The sequence below is a fragment of the Macrotis lagotis genome, chromosome 1, assembly GCF_037893015.1.
Source record: "Macrotis lagotis isolate mMagLag1 chromosome 1, bilby.v1.9.chrom.fasta, whole genome shotgun sequence".
NCBI lineage: Eukaryota > Metazoa > Chordata > Mammalia > Peramelemorphia > Peramelidae > Macrotis > Macrotis lagotis.
In genome coordinates this window covers 504,706,432-504,727,301 of record NC_133658.1, presented here as the reverse complement: position 1 = coordinate 504,727,301, position 20,870 = coordinate 504,706,432, and the positions used below count along the sequence as shown (strand labels likewise).

The 20,870-nt window shown below is 35.6% G+C and overlaps 1 pseudogene; it reads left to right on the top strand.

Moving 5' to 3' along the window:
• Positions 1-1,694: 1,694 nt before the first annotated feature.
• Positions 1,695-20,656, top strand: LOC141505002 (uncharacterized protein CLBA1-like; annotated as a pseudogene).
• The last annotated feature ends 214 nt before the right edge of the window (positions 20,657-20,870 follow it).

The window sequence follows — 20,870 nt, the reverse complement described above, 5'->3', positions numbered from 1 at the left end:
ATTTGTTTTTCATTCTAATAAATTTAAATATTTTATGATTATTAGAGTATGACCTTTATAGGGGTAAAGACTGTTTCTTCACTTTTTTCTATAAGTAGAGTAACTGCCATTTTTATTGTTTAAAATTTTATTTTTTACAAATACATGTCAAAATAATTTTAACATTCATTAAAAAAATTTTAGTTTCTAATGTTTTCTCTCCTTACCTCCCCTACTCTTCATTTAGAAGGTAAGCAATATGAAATGTTACTTATTAAGTCATGCAAAAATATTTCCATATTAATCATGTTGTAAAAGAAATCACAGACAAAAAAATAGAAGTTAAGAAAGAGTAGCCCTCAATCAACATTCTGACATCATCAGTTCTTTCTCTGGAGATGGATAAAATTTTTAATTGTAATTCCTTTGGAATTTCCTTGCATTATTATATTGCTAAGAATAATTAAATTAAACCTCACCAGATCTAAAACTATATTATAAAGTGGAAATATCAAAACTATTTGATAATACCTAATAAAAAGATTAGTCAATCAGTGGAATAGGATAGGTATAAGATGCAGCACTAAATAAACTATAATAATCCATTGTTTGATGAATTATAACATCCTAACTTCTGGAATAAGATCTTTCTACTTGACAAAAACTGCTGGAAAAATTGGAAAATAGTATGGCACAAACTAAGGGTAAACCAAAATCCATTCCATACCAAGATACAGTTCTCCTAAAAACTTTTTCAACTTTTTATCCATCTGACCTGAGCTGGTTTTTAACATGTTATTTTCTTCAGCAATTTTTTTGGATCTCCTTAAGTTGCTGAATTTGTTTTCATGTTTTTCCTGCATCTTTCTCATTTCTTTTCCCAATTTTTCTTCTATCTCCCTTACTTGATTTTCAAAATCTTTTTGAACTCTGTCATAGCCTAAACCCAAGTTCTATATTTCTTAGAGTCTTTAACTGCAGAAGCTTGGACTTTGTTATCTTCAGATTGATTGAAACATTAAGGGTGATACCATAAGCTAATTAGGAGAGCAATGAATATTTTACCTGTCAGATCTATAGTGAAGAGAAATATTTATGATCAAACAAGAGATAAATAACTTCATGAAATACAAAATAGATAACTTTGATTTACTTAAAAAGATTTTGCACAAACAAAATCAGAGAAGAATGCTTTAAAAAGCAGAATTGGCCAGATGGAAAAGGAGATAAGAAAGCTCTCTGAGGAAAACAGATCCTTCATATGTAGAATGGAGCTAAAAGAAGCCTAAGACTTTGCAAGAAATCAAGACACAATAATTCAACACCAAAAGAATGAAAAACTAGAAGAGAATATGAAGTATCTCACTGAAAAAGAAAAAAGAACTGATCTGTAAAAGAGATTCAAGAGGGACAATTTAAAATTTTTTGGGCTACCTGAAAGTCATGATCAGGAAAAGAGTCTTGACTTCATTTTAAAAGAATTTTCAGGGGGGAGAGCCAAGATGAGAGCAGAAGAGCCTCTCTTAGGCACTTTGTCCAAAATATTTCAAAAACCTTAAAATGATTACTCTAACTAAATTTTCAAGAGAGAGAATCCACAGATAGATCCAGTGAGGCAATTCTCCAGCCCAAGGTAACCTGGAAAATAGTGGGGAAAACTTTGATCTGCTGGGTTGGAGGAGCAGTGTGTGGTGGAGGTAAGGAATTTCAGCCTCATGGGAGCAGCCCCAGGGTGCCTGGGTGCACAGGCTACCAGCAGCAGAAGCAGTTTCCTGACCTGCACACCAGGAAGCACCAAGTACAACTTGGAAACATCAGCAAGGAGACCTCTTCCAGAACACTGTGAAGCCCAGGCCCACACCGTGGCCATGGTGCTCAACTCAGCTGGCAGCCCAGATACCAGGAAACAGAAGTAGGTCCATGGAGCTGCCCAGCAGGAGCCACCAGGCAGCTGCACTCTGAGTGCTCAGCCCACTGAAGGAAGGTAAGGGATTGGAGGGAGACTGCCAAGGTCTGTCCTCTGCCCCTGGAACAGAACTCTTGGGCTTTGACCACATTCAGACCCTGGTATCAGTCTAGGGCCCCCATAGAGCAGGAACCCTTCCTCACAGCCCCGGGGCAGAAGGGTGTGCTTGTGGTAATTCACAGACCAGGAGAGCAGTCAGAGTCTCACACACTGAGGTCCTTGGGGGGGGGGGGTGTTCCCATAATACTCAAAAGCTCAGGAAGCACCCCAAAACCAGGCACAGGATGGGGAAATGAGTAGACAGGAAAAAAGGGACCAGACAATAGACATTTACTTTGGTCCCATGGAGGATCAAAATACTCAATCTGAAGATAAGAAAGTCCAAGCTTCTGCAGTTAAAGACTCCAAGAAATATAGAACTTGGGTTTAGGCTATGACAGAGTTCAAAAAGATTTTGAAAATCAAGTAAGGGAAATAGAAGAAAAATTGGGAAAAGAAATGAGAAAGATGCAGGAAAAACATGAAAACAAATTCAGCAACTTAAGGAGATCCAAAAAAATTGCTGAAGAAAATAACATGTTAAAAACCAGCTCAGGCCAGATGGATAAAAAGTTGAAAAAGTTTTTAGGAGAAGAATGCTTTAAAAAATCAGAATTGGGGGCTTCTAGGTGGCACAGTGGATAGAGTACTAGCCCTGGAGTCAGGAGTACCTGAATTCAAATCTGGCTTCAGACACTTAAAAATTACCTAGCTGTGTGGCCTTGGGCAAGCCACTTAACCCCATTGCCTTGCAAAAACCTAAAAAAAATCAGAATTGACCAGATGGAAAAGTAGATAAGAAAGCTCTCTGAGGAAAAGAAATCCTTCAGATATAGAATGGAGCTAAAGGAAGCTTATGACTTTGTGAGGAATCAAGACACAATAGTACAATACCAAATGAATGAAAAAAGTAGAAGACAATGTGAAATATCTCATTGAAAAAAAAACTGATCTGGAAAAAAGAGCCAGAAAAGATAACTTAAAAATTATTGGGCTACCTGAAAGTCATGACCTCGTTTTTAAAGAGTATCTACAGGAAAATTGCTCTGATATCCTAGAAGCAGAGGGTAAAATAGATATTGAGAGAATCCACCAATCTTCCCCAGAAATAGAAACCAAAAAACCAACCCCCAGGAATACTATAGCCAAGTTCCAGAACTCTCAAGTCAAAGAGGAAATGTTTAAAATAGCTAGAAGGACACAATTCAAATATTGTGGAACTGCAATCCGTATCACACAGGACTTAGGAGCAACTACATTAAGGGCTCATAGGTCTTGGAATATAATATTCTGGAAGGCAAAAGAGCTTGGGATGCAAGCAAGAATCAACTACCCAGCAAAATAGTGCAACCTCTTCCAGGAGAAAAGTTAAACTTTCAATGAAACAGGGGTCTTTCAAATGTTTCTGTTGCAACAACCAAAGCTGAACAAAAAGTCTGATCTTCAATTACAGGACTCAGATTAAGCATATAGAGGGTGGATGGGGGAGGAGACTTAATGATGATGAACTGTGTATATTCCTGCATAAAAGATGATACTGATAATACTCATATAAACCTTCTCATTTAATAGAACAGGGAGTTTTTATAAATGAGGCACAGGAGAGACCTGAATTTGGAGATATAATATATTGTAAAAATTGTGTCAGTGGGTGAAAGAGAAATGTACTAGGAGTAAGAGAAAAGAGAGGTAGAATACACTAAGATATTTCATACAAAAGATATTTCATGCAGCTTTTTCAGTGGTAAGGAAGGGTGGAAGGCAAGGTGGAATGGGGTAACCTTCATTCCCATCGGGAATGGCTCAGAGTGGAAACAGCATGCACACTCAATAGGGTATAGACATCTAGAAGAAAAAAGAGAGCAAGACTGAGGGAGGGGAGGGGGGCATGAGGGTGATAGAGGATGAAGTAGATCCTAGGAGAAGATAGTCAGATATAACACATTTCTTTTTTACTTTTTGCAAGGTGCTTGGATTGGGTGATCTGTCCGGGACCAGGTTGTTGCTGGGTCTCTGGGGTGGGTATGTGGGCTTGGGGCCTTTTGGTCCCAGGGCCAGTATTCTGTCCATTGTACCACTCGGCTACCCTATAGCACATTTTTGAAGAGGGACAGAGTGAAAGGAGAGAGAAAATATAATAGATGGTAGTGGGGAGGAATTAATAGAGGGAATTACAATCAACAACAGCAATTGTGGAAAAATATAGAAGTAACTTTTTATGATGAACTTATGATAATGAAAGTGATCCATCCAAGACAGAGTTGATGGTATCAGAACACTGACTGAAACACATTTTTTTCTCTTTCTTTTACTTTATTTCTCATGAGGTTTTATACATTTGTGGGGGAGGGGTATCATGTTTACTCTTAAGAATATTTTAGTAATGTGTAAATAAATTAAAGAAAAATTAAAAAATAAATAATAAAAAATTTCTACAGAAAATTTGCCTTGATATCCTAGAAGCAGAAGGTAAAATAGAAATTCAGAGAATCCACTGATTTCCTACTGAAAGTGATCCAGAAAAATAACCCTAGGAATACTATAGCCAAGTTCCAGAACTCCCAAGTCAAAGAGAATATATATTAAAAGCATCCAGAAAGAAACAATTCAAATATCATGGAGCTACAGTCAGGATTACACAGGACTTAGCAGCATTCACATTAAGAGTTCATAGGACTTGGAATATAATATCCCAGAAGGCAAAAGAGCTTGGATGCAACTGAAAATCAACTACCCAACAAAACTGAGCATCCTCTTCCAGGGGAAATGATGGACTATGAATGAAACAGCGTACTTTCAAATGTTTCTGTTGCAACCACCAGAGCTGAATTGAAAGTTTGATCTTCACTTACTTGGGCAAGCCACTTGGACAAAACACTTGGGCAAGGACTTAGATTAAGCATAGAGAGGGTGGACAAGAAGGCTAAATTATGAGGGACTTAATGATGAACTGCATGTATTCCTGCATGGAAAGATGATACTAATAGTAAAACGAGCATTCCCATTTAATAGAGCAGTTAGAAGGAGCATATGTAGACAAGGCCCAGGAGAGAGATGAATTTGAAGGTATAATATATTGTAAAAATGGCATCAATGGGTGAAACAAAATGTACTGGGAGTAAGAGAAAGGAAAGGTAGAATAGGCTAAGATTTCTCATGGAAAAGATATTTCATATAGTTTTTCCAATGGTATGGAAGAGGGGGAAGATGAGGGGGATGAGGGAGCCTTCATTCTCATCAGAAATGTCTAAGAGAGGAAAAGCATATATACTCAATAAGGTATAAAAATCTAGAAGAAAAAGGAGAGAAAGGGGACGGAGGAGTGGAAAGGGTAATGTAGGTGACAGAGCAGAGGGTAGATCATGGGAGAGGATAGTCAGATATAACACATTTTCCCTTTTACTTTTTGCTAGGTGATGGGAATGGGTGGCCTGTCCTGGAACAAGGGGCTGGGTGGTTGCTGGGTCTCTGGGATGGGATGTAGGCTTGGGGCCTCTTGGCCCCAGAGCTGGTGCTCTGTCCACTGTGCCACTAGGCTGCCCCACAGCACATTTTTGAAGAGGGACAGGGTAAAAAGAGATAGAAAATATAATAAATGGTAGTGGGGAAGAATGGATGTATGGAATTACAATCAGCAATAGCAACTGTGGAAAAATATGGAAGTACCTTCTCTGATGGACTTATGATAAAGAAAGTGATCCACCCAAGACAGAGCTGTTGGTATCAGAACACAGACTGAAGTATAATTTTTTCTCTTTCTTTCACTTTATTTCTCATGAGGTTTTATATTTTTGTGGGGGAGGAGGCATTATGTTTATTCTTACAAGAATATTTTAATAATGTGTAAATAAATAAAATAATAAAGACAATATATGTAAACAATAATGATGTAGAGTATTTTTTCATATTATCAATGATTGCTTTGAGTTTTTATTCTGAAAACTGCCTATTCATATCCTTTGTCCATTTACCAATTGGAGAATGACTTACATTCTTATAAATTTGACTCACTTTTAGTTTAAATTCTTAATAAATATTTGTGATAGCTATTACATGTAAAGAACTCATTTGGGAAGCCCAAATAATCTTCAGGGCAGTGAAGAGAATGCTGGTCCTGGAATCAGGAGGATCTAAGTTACTGGAAAAGTAGGAGGAGCTACTTTTGAAGAGGTCTGAGTTCCAAAGAGGAATATTTTATATTTGCATTTATATCCTGGAGGTAATAGGGAGTCACCACTGTTTATTGAGTGGGTGGAATTATAACATGATCAATCCTGTTATTTAGAAAGATTAATTTAATAGTTGAGTGGAAAATGAACTAGCATAAGTAGGGTCTTATGAAAGAGACATAAAATGTCAGTATTTTTTAAATCGTCCAGGTATGAGGTGAGGAGGACCTGAAGGAGGGTAATGAGAGTGTCAGAGAAGATAAGGGAACTCTATGGAAGAGATGTTACAAAGGAAGAATTGAAAGGATACTGCAACAAATTGGTTATAACAGGAGTATGAGAGAGTGAGGAGTCAAGACTACTATTTAAATAATGACCTTGTGTGACTGGATGGATGATACCCTTAAAAGTTACAGGGAAATTAAGGAGGGAATAGGAATTGGAGGTGAAGATAACTTGCTCAATTTTGGATTTATTGAGTTTGATATATTCATTAAGACATATAGTTCAAGATGCCGAATATTTAGTTGAAAATATGAAACTGGAGGTCAGCAAAGAACTAAGAGTTGGATGGGTATTATGAGAAATATTAACATAGAGTTGTTAATTGAATTCATGAGAACTGATGAAATTACTAAGCAAACATTATTAAGGTAGAAGAAAAAAAGACCCTGGAGAGAATTATGTTGTACATCCTTGGTTATTAGGCATTACCAGAGAATTACCTAAAAATAAATGGTCAGGAAGGAAAATAACCAGAAGAGATTAGAGTCTTGAAAGCCTAGAGAGAAGAGAACAAGTGGAGGGTGATGTTCAATAGTAACAAAGGTCTTCAAGAAGGATGAGGATGGCGAAAAGGCTATTAGGTGTGGCAATTAGGAGATTACTAATAATTTTGGAAAGAACAATTTGAATTAAATGGTAAGTTCAGAAACTAGATTTTATAAACTTAAGAGGAACTACTAATCAAGGATTAGAGTCACAAAAGATTTGGGAGATAGATGACAGCCATGATAAATGAATCAATTGAAGGTTTTTAACAATGGGATATATGTATACACACACACACACACATATGTAGGAAGAGGGGAAGTAGCTAGTAGACAGAATTTGTAAACAACTGAGAAAGTGAAGGTGATAAAGGTCTCAGAGAGCAGATAACTTGGGCAAGTGAGCTTGTAAGGGATTTGCCCTTGCAGAGAGAAGAGCCACTTCATTACATGAAATAGTGGTAAAGGTCAAAATAGTGTCAAAGGGGATCTGAAATACATGAATTGAGGAAGAACGGAGATGAAAAAACATCAGTGAATGGCCTTGATGTTTTCCAGTGGAAAGAGTTGGAAAAGTCACTTGTATTCAAACAGTGACACAATTAAGGAGGTATAAAAGGATTACTTTGTTCCAATGAGGGATCAGTTGAAGTCATAAAACAGAATTTTGGGGTGTCCAGTGAACATGGTTTTGTGATTTTTCTCTAGCTTTATTTCACATTAGAAACATCCATTGGTGAATACAATCCAAAGCTATAACTTTTAAAGGCAAAGTTTGTAATAAGATAAATGGGGCAAAAGATTTATAGAGCTGAAATGGTTTACTGAGGGGTCAAGATGGTAAAGGGAGGAAAGTTTTACTGGAGCAGGGTGGGGAGAGGGCAAAGGGAGGGGAATTGTTTATGCAAGTACTGAGGTGACAAGGGATTAAATGTTACAGCAAGGGTAAAGAACAGGGTTTGGAGTTACAAGACAGAAGTTATAAGTATAATCAATGATTGTGATTAAATAGGAAATTTCAAGGTTCATACTGAAATGGAGAATTTTTAGGTGATGGCAAGATTATAATAATTTCTTTCTGATGTGAGTTGAATTCATGAAGAGTAGATCATGAGAAATGAATAAGCTGAGGAAATGGGAAGTAAGTTTTTAAGTAAGTATTATTATGTATGTTGAAGAATAGCAGGAGTTGGGAGGAAGAAAAGACTGAATTATTCACTGAACACTGAAGAAAGAAGGTGCATATCTTGGGGCTCAGGACACATCAGCTATCAGAATTTTTATTGAATTACAAATTTGGGTTGAGTGAACCTAAAAGAAGCAAAGATTACCAAGAGATAGAAATAGAGGGAGAGGCTGAAAGTTTAGGAAAGCAAGAAATATCCCAATTCTCTTACTTTGATCAGTAAGTGGGGGATGGGGTCGAATGAAAATGTGACCATTGTTGGAGAAGGCACCCAGGAGCCTGTGTCATCAGAAATGATGTACTCCTCAGTAAGAATCAGAAAATGAAAGGTGTGGGAAAGAAAAACATTTAAAACAAAAGCATATTTGTTACCTACAAAACACATATTCCAGAGAGTACTTTGGAAGCCTAAAGTAATATTAGAGTGTGCGTTACATTAAAGGGTTGCTGGAAGAAGGATGGGAATAAGGGAGTGAGGTATATATGATAGAAAAATGCAGATAACCAGAAGTTAAGAATCACTAATGGTTAGGACATGACTGAAGGGGAAGTGTGCTAACATTACTAAATAAGTTTGAAATCACTAATAGCTTGATCTCAGGGTAGTATCATCTTAGATTGTTAAGTAATGTGATGTAATAATGTTATGTTTTGTTGTTCATTTTTTGAAGATCAAAACATCAAGGAGGTGATGTCAAGACAAGCACATGAATTGAATTTGAGTGAGGGGGTACTGTGCTAACACCAGACTCACTTTTTCCTCCAGAGCCATCTGGGTCCAGTGGCCAGATGAGAATCAGGACAACTGGAGATGATCCTGCATATGAGGCAATTAGTGTTAAATGACTGCCCAAGGTTACACAGCTAGCCAGTGGCAATTGTCTGAGGTCAAATTCGAGCTGTCTTTCTCTGACTCCAAGGCAGATCACTGATCTCCTGCATGTAAGAAAGAACCTCTGCTGGCAGGAATAGATTATTAGACCAACATATGATGAAGTAGTAACAATGGAGCAGCCAGTTTACAGTTTCATCACACTAACCATCATGATGATTGAAACTGTTTTCCATTGTTTCCAGCAGAATTTCATGGTTTCTGCCAGGCCCTGACAGTTACTGTATTAGTTTGAGGGCACACAAATTTACTTTTGTACACTAGTCTGTCTTTCATTTCTCTGCCATCCAACATTCACCTCATAACATGGGTTATTGGTTGGACTTTGTGGGAGTTAGCTTCATTGACATGATCATTATCACAAATTCAATACTAATTTTGGGAAAAGTTTTGTGAAACTCTTAAGCAAAAGAAATATTTGCATTGAATAAGATGTTTTGTGCAGTCACTTATAGTCTCATAAATTATCAAAGTGTAATAGATTTTTTCTTCTAATTTCTATTAGAGACCTATGCAATTTTGAAAGCTATTATTCAATAATCATTTAAGAAGCAATAAGTGCCAAATGCCACAATTAGTGCTGGGGATTTAAAAAAAAGGCAGAAAATTCAAAACAAATTTTAAAAAAAAGTCTCCACTTTCAAGAGAGCTCATAGTCCAATATTGTGTAATGGCATCTGAACAATTCCAATATAGACACATCTGTTTATGTCTACTATATGCTTCCATCTAAAATCTTTTCCTTTACCACTGCTATCTTCTTCTGGATCTCACCAAGACTTGATTCTCTAGCCCTAGTTCACTTCATATACATACATACATACATACATATATATATATATGTGTGTGTGTGTGTGTGTGTATGTGTGTGTATTATAATAAGATATATAGACATATAGAAAAATAAATCTATATATCTATATAAAACTAGATAGATACACATGTACATGCACATTTACAGGTATATGTAAATATATAAATATACACACATGCATAGATATATATATATATGCATATATTGAATAAGTGGTTTATATGAAAAACACATTATAGGTGAGGGAGACACATTTAAAGAAATAACTTTCATTATTTCCTTGATGTATATCCTTGCTTTGGGCTCAAGTTAGGTCTACCCCAATAACATCTTAGTTAAAAGTGTTTTTGAAGTTTTTCTGCTGCATCGATCTCAACGGCCTGTACTTTTTTCTGCCCAAATTACTGTGTTTCATCCTTATCTTTATATGTCTTCTAATCTATATATTATTTATATATTTATCTAGATATATTGTTCCAGTAGAATGCATACTCTGAGCCCTAGGATTGTTTTATTTCCTTTGTCTTTGTATTTCTAAGGTCTAGTACGACCCTTTGAATTTCATAGATGTTTAACAAATATATATTAAAATAAATTAAATTATAAATATTGCTATTATATTTACCCATTTTATAGGTGGTGAAACTGAGACTCAGAGAACTGGCTTAATTTGCTAATCAATAATTACTTATTAAACAATAAAGGATTAGTGCCTGCTGCCTTCCCCCACCCCCAATATTCTCTATATTAAATTTTGGAGAAATAGAGAACTTTCCTTAAAATGTCAACATTTCCTTTTTTACTCCTATGACTTTCCTAAAACTGAAAACAAAGTATAAACTTGAAGTCTACACATAGCTGGGTTCAACTCCTATTGAAAACAAACAAACACAATAAGAAACTAGTGCTCTATGTTATGTGACAAAGAATGAAGCATGCACCACAGGAGTAACAATTGAACATCAACTAAGCATTGTATTCTATAGTCTCTGCATGTGTCCTAATCACTCCACCAGATCTGTCATGCCAAATGGACAATGCCAAATGGAGCTAATGAAATGTAAAAGCTTGAGTAATGAAAAATCCCCTGTCAGTTGCCTATGATGCAGCATTGAAAAAGTATGTAGACTCAGTGCCTAGTAATGTGACCCTGCCTAAAGTCAAATAGACTCTCAACTACAAAGTAGTTTTTCAATGCCATACTGTGTGTGACATTTTTGCCCCTCCAGCAAATTTTTCAAACAGTTTTGAAAATTATAAATAGGAAGATAGCTCAAACAACTGGCCACTAGTTAGGAAACCATTTACTCAAAAATTGTCAAACTGATTTACTTAGAAAGACGGGTGATAGTTATAAGATATTTGTATGTGAGAACAATAATTGTAACATCTGTATATTTGCCAAATGCCAAGCAGATTTCTTTTTCTATTACTGAAAAATTGAATACTTAATTTTTCCAATGCAGAAAATATATTCCATTTAGCACTGAAATAAAAAAGAAAAAAAATGTAAGCTAATAGTCATATAAAATTCATTTTAAGTGTACTTTACATTTGTAACCTCCTTTACCAGTGAGTTAGACTTTTGTAGGAGGTGACAGTGTTTCTGTCTATTCTAAACCAGTTTGCTATTGAAGAAGATAGTCTACTTGTTCTCTTGTCCTCCAGGAAGATGAACAGCAAAAATCTCATGATAACAAAGAGATAAACAGTATACTTAAGGAAATATAAATGTTCTTCTAAGGTGCAATGTGGTAGGAAAAGATGGAGAGCAACCACCTCCCAACACTATCTGTATCCCTGGTGTAATTGAATACTAAGACAAAAATAGAAGAAAAAAAACTATATCTAAGAGATTCAGAACAACTAAGAATCAATAGAGATGATAGCTCCTCCTTGTTGAGAATAACAAAGGTAAACTTCTCTCCCTTTCTTTAACTTCACCTTATCATTGAACCTATAGTTCATTCTTTGTAAAATTTGCCTTTGTAAAAAGGCTCACTGCATTGCCCATGTGTTCTCAAAAATAAACTGATTTCTCCAAGATATCACTCTGTTGTATGTATGTTTCTGTGTGTACATGTCTCCTTTGTGAGATCTAAAAAGGACACCCAAGTAGAGTCATTGGTGCCTCGGTATTCACACACTCACACACACAAACATACACAGACAGAAAATTTTCATTCTAAGTACTGAAATTTTTCATGAGAAAACGTTCAAGATGAATGAAAGGAATTTTGATAATACTTTATAGCTTTTTCCAAATCAATGTAAATGTAATATGAATTCAGACTATTACTAGATATAATCTGAATCTGCTATTGGGAAAGAAGCCAGTTGCAAATGCTAGTCTTGGTGAGAAAGGAAAAACTCCACTTCCTATTGTTCTCTTCAGAAACTTGTACTAAGGAAAAATCTTATCCATAAAGATACCAGAAGAGAGGAGCTTAGAAAGTGTCCCTTAGAGGGGAAATATCTAGTTCTTTTCTTTAGATAAGCAACCCCCTGACAATGCTACTGTGAGATATACTTCATTTCATTTGATATTTAGCATATCCCTTTGAAGAATATAAGTCAATTATCATTTTTATCCATTCTGTAGGAAACTCAAGCTTATGGTAACACAACAAAAATTTACAGAGCTAAAAATCAAAATCAGGTATTCATTCCTATAGGCAATTAAATAGTACATAGAATAAATTGTAGTATGAACCTAGTAACAGGATGATCCTCAGACACTAATTAACTATGTGACCAGGAGATAGTCACTTAACCACTGTCTTAGTTTTCTCATCTATAAAATTAATTGCACCTACTTCCCAAAGGTGTTGCATGGATCAAATGAGATAATCATTGTAAAGTACTCATTACAGTATCTGGTAAATTTTAGGGGCTAATAAATACTTATTCATTTCTTCTATATCTATAGTCTTCCAACTGAACTGTGTAAACTTTTGTGCTTACTCAGCTATATGCATTGTTGAGGAAACTGGGCATGAATAACATAGCTGTTTTTAGCATTAAACAAATTTCTAATGGAAGGACAAAAGATGTCCCCAGTTAGATAACCCAGAGGAATGATCTAAGGTAAAATATGGCCACTGCAGAGGATGAGAGAGAGAGAGAAGGAGGAGGAGGAGAAGAAAATAAAAAAGAGAAAGAAGAGGAAGAGAAAGAAGAAGAAAAAGAAGAAGAAAGGAGAAGCAGAAAGAAGAAGGAGGAGAAGGAAAAAGGAGAAGAAAAATAAGAAAAAAGAAGAAGAAAGCAGAAAGAAGAAGAAGAAAAGAAAATGCTATTGAATACCATTTCTGAATACAGATTATAGACCAATGAGAAAGAGAGTGAAATGGAAAGGACTCCTTCAGAAAAGTCTCTCATTTGTAGGAAATTCTGTTATGGACTCCCTGATAATTTATTAGATGTTCCAGATAAAAAGATAGGATAATTCTAGTAATCAGAAATATTTCAGAAGTATAATGGAAATAGATTGAGGCAGGAAATCACTAGAATGAAAAGAAATAGACCAACAGATAGGGAGACAGATACACAGATAGGTAGATGATAGATATATTGATAGATAGATCCAATTTTTGAATTATTGGGAACCAATTTGCAACCTTAAATTACTTGTTATTTATATATCTTGAGTTTTGTAAAGTGTTAGAGATATATTTTTGTAATGTGTTAGTTACATAGTTTGAATTGGTATGAAATATCTGTATTGAATATCTTGATCAATAGAAAAACTTGTAATCATAGGATTTGAGACACAAATGTGGGTTATCTCAATAGTCATTTATGCTCTCCTGGCATTCCTCCTGAATCTCCAGGTCTTTCTTTATAATGCCTCTAAAAGATCTTCAACCTAGAAGCTCATGGACTTCTTTCATTGGAAGTATCCTTTCCCCTCTATGCTGTGATCTCCCCAAATAATTAGCTTATTCCTTATAGCTTCAAATTAAGGAAAATATCCCTGCCAATAATGTTGTTATTCTTCTCCAAGATGTTCTCTTCATTATCCTAGATTTTATCTACATGCTTCTGTACCTAGTAGTTTCTCATCCTCCCCCCCTTTCCCAGCTCCAGTTTTTGGCTCCCATTTTGTGTTTTATCTGCTCCTAGAGGGAAAGGATTGCCTTTCTCTCTCTTTATATTTGTAGTGCTAGCACTTAATACAATAAACAGCACAGAGTAAATCCTTACATTTTCTTGACTGATTGACTTGATCTAGCTTAAATCTTATTTTCATTTATAGGTTGGGCTGACCTTTCTCATCTACAGGTTAACCCTGAGAGACTGTTTTTTTTTTCAGTATTTTTGTTCAACACTCTAGAACGCTGCTTCCATAATTAGTAAACTTCATTTGGTCTTAGACCTTTTAATTTCTCATTCTTTCAATCCTGTGGAACTCTCTGAGTTCTGATTCCCTCCTGATGACACTCCCACCCTTTCCAATTTGTTTGAACTTTCAAAGAGAAATTTCTTGTTCTTGAGAGAATATCAAAATGATCTTTATTTAGGACTGTCCTTCCCAGAGTCTCTTTCTATCTTAGCAACCTCTCTCCCTTTGAGGACAATTCTATAAACGATATCACCCAACTAAAGATCTGATGATTCTTACTATCCACTACTAGAATATTTTACTTCTTTCTCAATTCGTTCAGTTCCTGACAACTCCTGACCTATTTTAGGAAACTTCAACATAGGTAGATGGATTGAATAAAGATAGAAAGAATAGCCAATTGAATACCATCCTAGTTACTTAGTTTATTTTGTCCTTGGCATCAAACTCCATCTCAGGTATAAAAAGTCAGAATCTTAATTTGGCCATCTCCCACAAATATCTCCTTTCCATGTCCCTGAAATCCAAATTTCTTTTATGTAATCATAACCTTTCATATTTCATCTTTCTGTTTGTCTTATAAATCCTAACTTTGATATTTATCTTCTTGCTATCTCCAATCCTTCTACCTTTATGTTCTTTCTCAGGACATTAATGCTGTGTTCACTGCACTCTCCTTCTTTCCCGATGTTTACTACTTGACAAATTAGCTATACTTGACTCCACTCTATTTTAGTGCCTTACCCGTTGTCCTATTATCAATCATGATCCTGATCATAATGATGGTTAATATAGAAGTTTTAACTAGCTTTGTTTTTTCCACTTGCATTAGCTCACTGTTCCTAATGCAATCTTCTGTTCTCCACTCCTGGAGAACTCCACACAACTTACTGTATTGATAAGGGACTTCATGAGGAAACTCAATCAGTTTTAGAGTTGCTGCAACTTTAAAAAGGTCGAGCAAGCCCATCATCAGCTTCAACAACCTTAGCAACAGGAACTACAAGTTTTTTGCCACACATTGTTCATTTTCAACTCTTTTGAATTGGTCTTTCCATTTACACTGTAATATGGACTTCTGTAGAATGTAGTTATACTTCACTTTGCATCAGTTCATGTGAGTCACAAGTACATACATTCAGGTATTCACCATATTTTTTATTTCAGCACAATAACATTCCATTGTACTTGACTATCAAAATTTGTTTAGTTATAATTCGATTAACATCAATTTAATATCACAGTTCCTTTAAAATCCAAGTGGGTGGCTCATCCTGTTCCTGTGATTAATCAATCACCCTAGAAGCAAGTTGTTTTGTTCAGCAATGGTTCAGGGTAGGCAGAGAGGGACAAAAGTGCATGCTTAGATTCATATCAGATGTCTCAGTCTAGAAGAACCAGAAGTTCCTCTGATAATCACATTAAATACAAAGCACTTACCAATAACACTTGAAGTTGTAATTTGTTATATTTTAAAATATCTTTGACTTTCATTTTTATTTCAGATTGGGGATAAATAGCTTTAATCTCTGTGAACTCACCTATAATTATATTTTCTATAAAGAAAATGGTCAAGGATAAGATCTTCTTGCAAGATAATGTAAGGCAATACATTATTTGATAAACTAAATTCTGTGAAGATGCACCATCAAATGACAGCCTATAGCTGATTCCCTTTCACAACAAGAAGGCCTTTGATGACATACTTTTAAAGAGTTTTGAATAAATGATCAAGTTGATTGAGATGTCTGGGTAAGTTATTTCCTTTAATGAGATGACTAGAACCAGATTTATTACCCTTCATAGAAATAAGCCCTGTAGCCCTATAAAAGGGAAAATATAAGACATAGATCTCCAGTTATTAATTGGGAAATTCAATTGGTTGGGGCAAAAATGAAGACAAAATTATAGAAATGAGTCACAGAAAAGAACTAGTGGGCATGACTAGATATAGTTCTATTATAGAGGAGAATGGAAATGTCAACCTGATGTGAAGCATCTTTCTTGACTAGTAATAGAAAATAATAATAATAGTTAGAATTTTAAGGTTTACAAATGACTTTTCATATATTGTCTCATTGTATTTTTACATCAACTGTGAGAAGTAGGTGCTATAATCACTCCCATTTCAAAAATGAGGAAACTGATGCTCAGAGAGATTAAATAACTTACTTAAACAATTAAGAAGTAACTGAGTAGGATTTGAATACAGATCTTTCTGACTCCATGCCCAGTATTCCGTCCACTGTGCCACCTAAATTTTTTGCCAATGTCTTTCTTGCCTTTTCCATTTGTTTCTTTTCTTCACCTACTTTTCCCTTTATTTACTTCCCTCCTTCCCCTTTCTCACTAGCTTCTCCTCCATTTTCAAAAGTCAAAGTGGACTAGAATTAGAGGCATGACCAGAATTGTTTGTTCGTGAAGCAACTGATGGTGACAGTGGAAAATTTCAGTTCGTTTTTGTATGATTAGCTCCAATTTCTTATTATAAACCTTAGGAGACAAAACCAAGTAAGCAGATTAAAGACAAGGACTCCTGAGCTCTCCCCCAAACTCTCAAAATACCTTTAAATTATGACTCTAAACAAATTCTAAAGCGACCGAAATAAAAAAAAAAGACAGTGAAGGTCAGAAGGGAAATATGTTGAACCAAGGTGAGAGAACCCCACCAGTGCAGATCAACCTGGTGAAAAATAGGAACGGGCATGGAGCAACTGAATCAGAGGCAGCAGGGGTGGTTTCCAGACCTCTCAGTCCTCTGATACCAAAAAACTTTAAAAGGTTAGCAGAAAAGTTTTGACATGCACCCTTTACCCTGGAAGCAGAGCTCTACTTTAATAAGCATTCTTTAGGTGTTAGAGAAGAATGATATTAAAATTTGCTACTGTGGCACATGATTTTCATTGTTATTTAGTGTTGAAATCAATTAATAAAACCCAGCCTGACAATTGTGCTTACTTCTTTTTGTTCTACAACTGAAAGTTATGATACAAAGTTACTTTGTGAATGACCCTAGAATGATTGTCACAGCACCTAATAGCATACATATCCAAGGCATAATTGTCCAAGATGAAAAATTTCCTGAAGGGGTGTGGAGAGGAACTCCAGTTTTTCCTAAAATTTGCTACTGGAATTCTAAAGACTTAAATGGAGGTAGTCAGGCACGTTATTTTGGCTAGCAGTACCCCCTAAATTTTTGCTATATTTAAGACTCATATAAGGAAGTAGAATATTCGTGATTGCAGGAAGAGTCCATCAGTCTGGACTGGGCTATAGTGATCTATACACATGTCCAAATACCAGGTACAAAAGTATACATGAAAAAGACATGGATTGATAAGAGTTCCTATAAAAAAATGATCTTGGGGCAGTTAGGTGGTGCAGTGGATAGAGCACGAGCCCTGCAGTCAGGAGGATCTGAGTTCAAATTTGATCTCAGATACACACAATAGGGCAACTCATTTAACTCCATTGCCTTGCAAAAAAAACCCCAAAATGCTCTTTAGCATATTACCATATTGAAAAGAATTTTACTGTACTACAATCTTGAAATGAGCAAAAAGTCTGGTATAAATAATAAAAACAAGCTAATGCAAACTTTGACATTCAGAAGGAGGAAGATGATACACTCTTTGACCATACAGATGTTTATATTGAATTTAAGACTTCATATTTTACATTCAGTTGAAAAATGGTCAAAGGATATGCAAAGGCAATTTACAAATGAGGAAATTAAAGCAATCCATAGTCATATGAAAAATTGCTCTAAATAATTACTTATTAGAGAAATGCAAATTAAAGCTTCTCTGAGGTACCACCTCACACCTCTCAGACTGGCCAATATGACCAGAAAGGATAATGATCATTGTGGGAAGGGTTGTGGGAAATCTAGGACACTATAACATTGTTGGTGGAGCTGTGAACTCATCCAACCTTTCTGAAGAGAAATTTGGAACTATGCCCAAAGGGCAACAAAAATGTGCATACCTTTTGACCCAGCAATACCACTACTGGGTCTATATTCTGAAGAGATGATGTAAAAAGGGTAAAAACATCACTTGTACAAAAATATTCTTAGCAGCCCTGTTTGAGGTGGCAAAGAATTGGAAATCAAGTAAATGTTCTTCAGTTGGGGAATGGCTTAGCAAACTGTGGTATATGTATGTTATGGAACACTATTGTTCTATTAGAAACCAAGAGGGGTGGGATTTCAGGGAAGCCTGGAGGGATGTGCATGAACTGATGCTGAGTGAGATGAGTAAAATCAGAAAAACACTGTACACTCTAACAGCAACAATGGGGGTGATGTTCAACCTTGATGGACATGCTCGTTTCATCAGTGCAACAGTCAGGGACAATTTGGGGCTATCTGTGATGGAGAATGCCATCTGTATCCAGATAAAGAACTGTGGAGTTTGAAAAAATTCAAAGACTATTACCTTTAATTTAGGAAAAAACTGATATCTTATTGTCTGATTTTGCTATTTCTTATACTTTGTATTTCTTCCTTAAGGATATGATTTCTCTCTCATCACACTCAGTTTGGATCAATGTACAACATGGAAACAATGTAAAGACTGACAAATTGCTTTCTGTGGTGGGGTGGGGGAAGGAAGTAAGATGGAGGGGAATTGTAAAACTCAAAATAAATAAAATCTTTAATTAAAAAAAGACTTCACATTTTAGGTAGGACATTAACTCTTCCTCTTCCTTCTCTTACCCCCCATCCCCACCCAAAACTCCTAGTCATCCCTTCTTCTCCCTCCCACATCCCCCAGTTTGCCTTGTTTCTCCAGTCTAACTCTGTATGTACTTTCTTTGCTATTTTCATGGCTAAACTAGAAGCATGCCCCTGGGCTAGGCCCTGATTGGAAATTCCAGACTTCCTAGGTAGGTAGCAATTCAATTCTATCTTTATCTTCTTGCTTGGAAACAAAGTAGGAAGTGAATGACTTCTGAGTTTCAGCACCACAAAACTGACCCATCTTTTGCAAGAGAGGTTGCTTTATTTTGGGATTTTTTAAAGTTAGTTTAGCTTATTTTTACTTCCTCTGAAGATTTTCTTGATGAAAATACAGGGCCAGCATGCTGTGAAAAGAAAATCCTGAAAATAGAGATTTTCAATGGGGTCTCTCACAGTGACTAGTGGAAAAATTGGAAAGGGCTTCTGTCAGTGAACCCCACAAAGAGAAGGGTGGAAATTATATACTTGGGAACGGAGCTGTGGTGAAATGATGGTGAAAATTAAACCACTCTGTTCTACCATGGCTGGAAAACAAAGTAAGAAATTCTGTTGTTTTCATTGGGAACCAGACATTCCTGATAGCAGCTGCTTCCTTACATAGAACACAATGGCTCCTGGGGTGACTTTGAAGGTTATAGCAGCAGCTTCTGTCAGACCTGACACTTTCAGCACCCTTGAAATTCTGGAATGATGGTAGCACCTGGGAGACATGAAAATCAGCCAGATTTAAATGAATGTGTCACAAATTTTTGTGATTGGCTATAGTCTGAGAGTTTACCTAGTACAAGGGAAACTGCAACTGTTTTAGCTAAGGCCCTCTCAATTATGAGACTTTTTTTTCTAGAAATGCAAATACACAAACAACCTAGAATATCTGTAAATTATATAATTTTCTGAACAGTACAATGAAGAAAATACTAGTTGTAGACTTGTAAAGAAGCATTTTTTTCTGACTTCCCAAAACTCTGGACTCCAAGATCCAGATGGCAGAGTTAATTCATGATGCCTCTAGAGTAAATCTCATTGCCAATACAATTTCTTACTTATTACTGGAATAGGTAGTACTCAAAGAGATCTTCCAGTAGATAAGAATCACATTCTGAAAACTTCAAATCTCTGAAAAAAAGACTGAAGAGTTAACAGAAGTAAATTTGCATTACTTCATTTGTCAAATTAGACTGTAAGTAAACAAATCTGGGGCCCTTTATCTTCAGAAGCACAACTGCTTCCTTCTTCCTTCCCTCTCCCTTTTCTTTCCTCAGATAGGTAGGAAAATTTGTATTATGTAAAAATAACTTTAGAGATCTACTACTAAATGGTCCACTTTCATAAAGTGATAACTGTAAAACTCAAAATAAATAGAATCTTTAATAAAAAAAAGACTTCACATTTTAGATAGGACATTAACTCTTCCTATTAAGATTAAAACTTCTGACAAACCTGACACTTTCAGCACCCTTGAAATTCTGGAATGATGGTAGCACCTGGGAGACATGAAAATCAGCCAGATTTAAATGAATGTGTCACAAATTTTTGTGATTAGCTGTAGTCTGAGAGTTTAAGTTTTAATCTTAATAACTGCAAGGCACTAATTCAAACCAAACTTTTGGATGTTCAGCTCCCTACCACAGAAGTTTGTTTATGTACAACTTGTTTTGAAGAAATGGAAATATGCAATACATAGCAATTCCAAGAAAGAATAAACTTTTTCTGTCCAGAATCTAAAAATAAAAATATTTTAATAATGATGATTGATAAAGAAAAAAATTAATCTTTGAAGAAAACCTTACACTTTCCTCCTGATTTAGTATTAGAAACTGAAAATCATAGACATATTTAAGAGGATAAAGCAAAAATTCTCAGCTTTATTTTCCTAGGGCTACCAGTTTACATTTGAATTAGTTATGGGTAAAAATTGAGACTTTACTTTGATAAGCTTGCTCTCCATTTTTCTGATCACCTTTAATTT